The sequence below is a fragment of the Diaphorina citri genome, unplaced genomic scaffold (genome assembly GCF_000475195.1).
Source record: "Diaphorina citri unplaced genomic scaffold, Diaci psyllid genome assembly version 1.1 scaffold2194, whole genome shotgun sequence".
NCBI classification, from domain to species: Eukaryota; Metazoa; Arthropoda; class Insecta; order Hemiptera; family Psyllidae; genus Diaphorina; species Diaphorina citri.
In genome coordinates, this window is record NW_007379619.1 from 21,407 (window position 1) to 29,905 (window position 8,499).

The 8,499-nt window shown below is 37.9% G+C and overlaps 1 long non-coding RNA gene across 2 annotated transcripts; it reads right to left on the reverse strand.

The window, feature by feature from the left end:
* Nucleotides 1-7,578: 7,578 nt before the first annotated feature.
* LOC113471240 lies at nt 7,579-8,086 on the reverse strand. Of its 2 annotated transcripts, XR_003394011.1 has the most exons (3): nt 8,028-8,086; nt 7,802-7,943; nt 7,579-7,718 (listed from the first exon to the last, which is right to left on the reverse strand). It is a non-coding gene; the product is annotated as an uncharacterized LOC113471240 (long non-coding RNA). The 2 variants fall into 2 exon arrangements; XR_003394012.1 differs by lacking the exon at nt 7,579-7,718 and having other exon boundaries at nt 7,801-7,943.
* Nucleotides 8,087-8,499: the final 413 nt, after the last annotated feature.

Below are 8,499 nucleotides of genomic sequence, written 5' to 3' on the forward strand. Positions count from 1 at the left end.
AGAAGTTGTGGGTTCGATACTCCCCTGTGTCAACAAATTTCTCTTTTATTTGTGAACCGTTACCAAATAAGCAAGTGAATTGTTGATCCCATGTGATTTTTCACGCGGAATCGAATGGTGCTACTTTTAGCACTCTCTGACTTACATTTGAGAAGTTGCGGGTTCGATACTCCCCTGTGTCAACAAATTTCCCTTTTATTACATTTTTTTATTTTCTATTTCTTTTCAAATACTTACGTATTCTGCAAATGTAATAGAAAGTCGTGTGATGTTCACACCAGATTTTTTACTTTCTATTACTACAGTTTAGCGGAGCTATACTAGTAATGAAAGTATTGCAATCGGTCCAAATTTTCAAAATCGGGAAATGGTTGGAAATATCCGTTTTGGGATCCCCTGATGTCAAAAAAGTGATTTTTAGCCCATGGTCTGTACGTAACGTACGTACGTACGTACTACAGGTTTAAATGTTAACAAGCTGGGCCCGTCCCTCCGGGAATTATTTAGCCCGTAGTTTATTCGATCAGTACCTATGTACCTACCTAATTTGTTTAATATTCAGTTTATTATTATTCTTGATTTGATTTTTCGATTTTACTTTCATGTAATGATTTAAAATCAAGACTAGAGCCCGTTCTCCCTTTATTCCTTTTAATGTTTCCTAATAACTACCGAGGGAGAGGGAAACTATAACAATCAGAGTCCTTGTCCCTTCAAGTAAATTACAATGTATATTCTATTCTAAGGTGAAGCAAAGTTCCCTCCACCGCGCTCCTTCTTCCCATTTCGCACGCGGAATAGAGGAAGCACCAGAGACCAGAGTCCTTGTCCCTTCAAGTAAATTACGATGTATATTCTATTCTAAGGTGAAGCAAAGTTCCCTCCACCGCGCTCCTTCTTCCCATTTCGCACGCGGAATAGAGGAAGCACCAGAGTCCCAACGACAACTGATTGAATGATGGACAGCACACCACTCGGATGTCATAGCAATATTTCTGTACGCTGGCAGAATATTTAATTAAAATGCATATATTAATAAACGGAGGATAGGCCGAGGATGCACATACAACGAGCGAAGTCTTCACCTGAAAAGATTCGGAGCCTGCTTAGTGAAGCCGTATTTTATTATATGACTTTTTTTTTGAGTCATCATACAAATTCTCTTTGGACTAGTTTGGACGTAATGGCGCCAACACGCCCGCTGCCAGTCCAAACTAGTCCAAAGAGAAATTTCGTATGAGAAAAGAGAAAACTCAAAAAGAGTTACGTAAATACATAATAAGTTTATTATTATTCTTGATTTGATTTTTCGATTGCTAAGGTCTCCTCGTCCCTAAAGCGAAGAGAGAAGGAAGACACGATAGGAGAAAGCCAGCCGTTAAAATACGGCTTAACTGCTAAGGTCTCCTCGTCCCTAAAGCGAAGAGAGAAGGAAGACACGATAGGAGAAAGCCAGCCGTTCTGAGAACGAATCAGGGGGTCGAGTGGGCTGAAACAAGCCGTCAGGCACACTCTATTTGTCAAGGGTCTAGGTTTACCTTGCCCCTTGAGATCAATTTAATTTGAAGAAACCATTTACTGACGAAAATTTGTAATGAAACAGTAAGTTGAACCGAACCTTATCTCTTAGCTGTTTAAACTTTGAAAACGGGATACCATGTCAAGTACTAATTAATACTAAAATAAGAAGAGAATTCGTTTATTTAGTCAAGTGAAGACTTACTCTTCTTATTTTAGTATCTTAGCTGTTTTTTTTTTTTTTATTATTATTAATATACTTATCATTTACTGATGAAAATTTGTAATGAAACAATAAGTTGAACCGAACCTTATCTCTCTACTGTTTAGGATAAAATCAGCCCCCGTGAATCAAACTTGCGCGCGACTTAGCGCTTATTCGGTAGAAGACTAGACGCGCAACCTTCCAAGCTACCTAGGCTAGCAAACAGTAAAATTCTGAAGCCATTTGGAGCCCAATAAAGGTCATGTTGATATTGGAGCTCATTTTTTTAAGAGGTTTGACAGGGGGAATGTAACTGCTAAAAGGTCCTGTCGTTCCGAAATCGAAGAGAGAGGGAAGGCAGGATAGGAAAAAGCCAGCCCTTCCAAGAACATTATCCCGTCAGGATAAAATCCGCCCCGGGTGAGAATTGAACCCACGGCCCAGCGCTTACAAGGCAGACGCGCTACCAAGTTGAGCGACTGCGCTGTCAAAATGTGTGACAAGCTGGCAGGCCTTATACCTTGAAAAGATAACCCTCTGTCTCTGTATGTACAGAAACTGATATTGACAAACTATGTACTTGCTCTAAAACATCCTGTAGTAGTTATATCCTGAATGTATAAACAAAATAACTATACCACATTTTTATAAAACGTAAGTGTGTAGGTAGGTACCTAACGTACGTACGCACGTAGGTAGGTAGGTAATCGTAGTTTATAGGTACATAGACTACTTATGTAGGTATATAGGTATTTAAACAATTCGTCTCATGGTCTTATGTATATTCTACGACAAATTTTTCCCAATTACCATAGAACGTAAAGAAAAAGTGATGACTTACCCACCTACAATACATACTTCAAACTTTAACCAGGTTAAATCAAATAAAAACTTACCTACCTTTAGGTGATGTCCATTTTCTGCAAGAGTCGAGTCTGAGCCCTGAAACTACAAACGAGAGGAAAAATAGGTAATAGTTGTGTAACCTGTAGGACAAAGGACAAGGGCCCCTAAAGTAGTGGCATAGCCCATCAATATCATAATCTATAATGAGAAAGTTTCCTTTTAATGTTGAACATCACCGAATTTCATCAAAATTGGACAAAGCATTCAAGAGTTATGGTAGGTAAAACAAAAACAGACAGACAAAAAAAAAAATCGTTAGTTTAGCTATTTCTTTATCTTCTTTATTATTAGTCAACTATTTATGTTGATATTTTACCGTCACTTACCTACTCAATATTATAGGTACCGAGGTAGAAATATTGTTTGTTTACATAATATTGTCTATTTATGTTGTTCTAAACTTTAGGTAAAAACATTTCAGATCTAATATCTATGTAGGAAGGTATGTATCTTTGCTGATTCATCGCATTTGACAGTGAGCAACTTCGACCCCACTGGGAATCGAACCCACGACCTCCGGTGCAATATCCATCGGGCCACGGAGTCTTCTACCCAAAAAGTAATTTTCCCAGGCACAAAATTTCCAGCCCTTGGTCGAATTACCTAGGCCGGTGAAACATCTACATCGCCCAGTCCAGGAGAATTCTGGCTCTATTCCCCTAGACATACGGTCAGGTCTCTAGCTCCCCTAGACATACGGTCAGGTCTCTGGCTCCCCTAGACATACGGTCAGGTCTACCTATTTATCATTTATTTATTTCGACAGCCGGGGTCTACGCCTTACGAGTACCTTTATCTGATGTAGACTTTTTTTCGAAAGTCTCGTAAACAAAAATGTGAGGCATTTGACTCTGAAAGTGTGTCACATTATGCGATCACCCTGTCCAGACAGGTGACATGTGTAACCTCTAGACTTAAATTTAACTCGGAGACCAATCAACTCTAGGGTGCTTCCCCTAGACATACGGTCAGGTCTCTAGCTCCCCTAGACATACGGTCAGGTCTCTGGCTCCCCTAGACATACGGTCAGGTCTCTAGCTCCCCCCTAGGGCTCAATATAATGTAGGTATGTACGTATACATAATGTTTTGTCTTTGATTAGAATGTAGGTAGTAGTAGTAGTAGTAGTAATGGTAGTATTATATACGTATAGGTAGGTATGCTTTAGCCCTTTTGAATAATGAGGCAAGGCCCGGAGAGACAAGGATCGTGATATATTTATGCTGTTGGAGAATTTGCAATTGAGTGGTGAAAATTATTAATTCCTAAGTATGCTCGATTGCTCGATTCCTACGAAAGTTGTAAAAATCCAAATCTGAGGTCAAAACTCCGAAAATGCGTCTTTCAAAGCGCTAGGCCCGCTTTTTGGAAAGATCCGATTTTCAACAGGGGGCGGAGTTGTTCAGGATTTTCTGTTTTTCGAAGTTTTTCATACCTTGTCCTCTTAAAACGCCTTTATCTTTTGAACTAATAAAGATAATAAAAAATTGATTACACCATTGAAAAGAAAACAAAATTTACTATAAGATAGGTCTCACACATTTGAAAACACTTTCTCTCCAACACAACCAGAGGCTTGAGAAAAAGATTTTTTTGAATATCTCTTTAAAAACTACCATTTTTTCAAGTCAATTTTTCTTCAACTTTCCACTGAAACTCACTCTTTAAAAACTACAAGTTTTTCAATTCAAATTTTCTTCAAATTTCCACTGAAACCCATTGAATTTCTCCTGATAGAAAAGTACCCCTTTTTGTCCTCTTTAATTCCATTATCTTGAATTTTCAGAGAAAATCTCTTTAAAAACTACCATTTTTTCAAGTCAATTTTTCTTCAACTTTCCACTGAAACTCATTGAATTTCTCCTGATGAAAAGTATCCCTTTTTGTCCTCTTTAATTCCATTATCTTCTCTTTAAAAACTACCATTTTTTCAATTCAATTTTTCTTCAACTTTCCACTGAAACTCATTGAATTTCTCCTGATGAAAAGTATCCCTTTTTGTCCTCTTTAGTTCCATTATCTTGAATTTTCAGAGAAATTATTATTTACGGAGATATTAACGATACAAATCGGTGATAGAAACAAATTCTGTTTCTTTCTATCACCGCACCGAATTTTTCTCCAAAACAACAGAACAACAAAACAAACACCAACATCAACAACACCAATAACAAAGACACCACAACTACTTCACTATCAACACACACATTCGAATATAAAGTCGTGTGATGTTCAAACCATAATTTTTTTGCCCTTTCTTTGAATTTTTTTTTAACAGTTTTCTAAAATAATCACTGTGGCATTGGAAAAAATCAGGATGAAAAGCTGAAAAATCCATACCGATTAGGTTACAAAAGCTTCATTAATGAAAGAGCGCACATAAAAAAAAGGGTGTTCTCTCCAAACAACCATCGCTATACAATCTGACCCTTCCATCCATGACGGCAAAAATGGTTTCTGTGTAAGGCATCATTGTTTTAAAAAATTTCCTAAAAAAGAAGGGACATTTTGTTAAAAAAAAAAAAAAAATAAATAAAAAAAAAAAAAAATACCTGTAGTACGTACGTACGTACGTACGTACGTACGTTACGTACGTACGTACGTTACGTACGTACGTACGTTACGTACGTACGTACGTTACGTACGTACGTACGTTACGTACGTACGTACGTTACGTACGTACGTACGTTACGTACGTACGTACGTTACGTACGTACGTACGTTACGTACGTACGTACGTTACGTACGTACGTACGTTACGTACGTACGTACGTTACGTACGTACGTACGTTACGTACGTACGTACGTTACGTACGTACGTACGTTACGTACGTACGTACGTTACGTACGTACGTACGTTACGTACGTACGTACGTAACGTACAGACCATGGGGTAAAAACCACTTTTTTGGAATCAGGGGACCCCAAAACGGATATTTCCACCCATTTCCCGATTTTGAAAATTTGGACCGATTGCAATACTTTCTCATTACCTTGTATAGGTTCCCTATACGTAAGGGTAATAGAAAGTAATAGAAAGTAAAAACGACATCAACGACACCAACAACAATAACAACTTCACCAACAACAACGGTGGAAAAACAATTTTCTATAACCTCACCGCCTTATTACTTTCTATTACCTTTACGTATAGGGAACCTATACAAGGTAATGAGAAAGTATTGCAATCGGTCCAAATTTTCAAAATCGGGCCATTATCTTGAATTTTCAGAGAAATTATTATTTACGGAGATATTAACGATACAAATTAATGATAGAAACAAATTCTGTTTCTTTCTATCACCGCACCGAATTTTTCTAACAAAGACGCCACAACTACTTCACTATCAACACACACATTTGAATATAAAGTCGTGTGATGTTCAAACCATAATTTTTTTGCCCTTTCTTTGAATTTTTTTTTTGCAAATAAAATAAAAATTACACTTCAGATGAAAAAGTATGTAGTAGTGGGTACAAGTAGGTAGGTGAGTGGGTACAACTACAAGTATGTAGTAGTGGGTACAAGTGTTTAGGATAAAATCAGCCCCCGTGAATCAAACTTGCGCGCGAATTAGCGCTTATTCGGTAGAAGACTAGACGCGCAACCTTCCAAGCTACCTAGGCTAGCAAACATTAATTCTGAAGCCATTTGGAGCCCAATAAAGGTCATGTTGATATTGGAGCTCATTTTTTTAAGAGGTTTGACAGGGGGAACTGTAACTGCTAAAAGGTCCTGTCGTTCCGAAATCGAAGAGAGAGGGAAGGCAGGATAGGAAAAAGCCAGCCGTTCCAAGAACATTATCCCGTCAGGATAAAATCCGCCCCGGGTGAGAATTGAACCCACGGCCCAGCGCTTACAAGGCAGACGCGCTACCAACTAAGCTACATAACTAGGCTGGTTGAAGCTCACTAATGAACGAATGCAACTTTATTGCAACTGGTTGCATCCTCGGCAAAGCTCTCCGTGCAAGTTTTGTTTTTATTAAAAAAGATTTAAAACATTTTAGGTCCGTCCTTTGTTCGGGCTCGAAATCCCGCCTATGTATACTTCATTGAGATTTATAATATTTATATATAGAGTATCCCATTGTGTAAGATTACTACGATACATATGTATACAGGGTGGAGGAGGTCGAAATCTGGGTACACCCACGGGTAATACAGTTACATTTATTTTGCTGGCTGAGGGCGCTGATACTAATAATAATACATGCAGTTTCTTTGTGTTATTATATCACAACTTTGGTGCTCACTGCAGCATTGTAGGATTTTTTTTATTATTATTTTTCCAAAGAATATAATTATATTTCATACAAACATAACAGTGACATCAATCAACATCACAATTTTACCTACAGCTCAATAATCCTAACATCCAAAGTTTACCTACCATGCTGGCACCGGTCGCTATGCACATTTATATGTCATAGCTACTCATTTTCCTCACGAGGCGTTATTATATCACAACTTTGGTGCTCACTGCAGCATTGTAGGATTTTTTTTATTATTATTTTTCCAAAGAATACCTATAATTATATTTCATACAAACATAACAGTGACATCAATCAACATCACAATTTTACCTACAGCTCAACAATCCTAACATCCAAAGTTTACCTACCATGCTGGCACCGGTCGCTATGCACATTTATATGTCATAGCTACTCATTTTCCTCACGAGGCTGAGTGGGCCCCATGGAGCAGGAGCTCTAAGGGTTAGGTGGTAGAGCGCGCCTCTGGCGTTAACCTCGCCTAGTGGTTACCTTCCACTCAAGAGTCTATTATTATTATTCCTCCAATTTTAATGCACTGAGTCTTTGAGCGAAAAGCCACACAGTATTCTTTTCACTTATATATCTTTTTCTTCAATTACATACTCCTCTATATTATATTCAATCATTGATTCCTATTTACATCCTCTGCTTGGAGAGGTTTGTTCACAATGCACTGAGTCTTTGAGCGAAAAGCCACACAGTATTCTTTTCACGTGTATATCTTTTTCTTCAATTACATACTCCTCTATATTATATTCAATCATTGATTCCTATTTACATCCTCTGCTTGGAGAGGTTTGTTCAGTTTTTTTCTCTTTCGTATTTTAATTTCATTTAATTATAAGAAAACACACACCGAACGCCGCAGATGCCGGCTCAAAATCAATCACATCACTCTTTCGTATTTTAATTTCATTTAATTATAAGAAAACACACACCGAACGCCGCAGATGCCGGCTCAAAATCAATCACATCAAAATCAATTGCAAAAGTTTCTTCTCTGATTGTAATCTAGGAGCGAAGTTTTGTATGTAAATCTTATATTATAAGAACAAGAACTCATTCACAGTTCACATTTCATAGGTCACACACTGATCGCTCTATCTCGAGAACCACAACACATGTGTATATAATTGTATACAGGGTGTCCCGCGAACGAATGTACAACGCTTGAGGGTTGATGCAGGACCTAAAGGGCTACCAGAAAAACCTATTTAGACACATCCGATTTTCAACAGGGGCGGAGATATTCAGGATTTTCTGTTTTTCGAAGTTTTTCATACCTTGTCCTCTTAAAACGCCTTTATCTTTTGAACTAATAAAGATAATAAAAAATTTCAAATTTCTGAAGCATGGTAGCCCGTGCAGCGTGCACTATGATAGAAAATTATGCTAAGCCCCTAACTTGAAGATTGTCCAACACGCGAGGCTGTGCATAAAAAATTCACGAAATTTTCCCTGTGTGAAACACTTTTACTGCCGTCGACGCGACGGTGGATTTTTGTTGAAGAATTTTTGGAATTTCATCGGATTAGTACAGTCGAACCTGTCCAGGTGGGAATCCAAGGGACCGACAATTTTTTCCCCACTTAT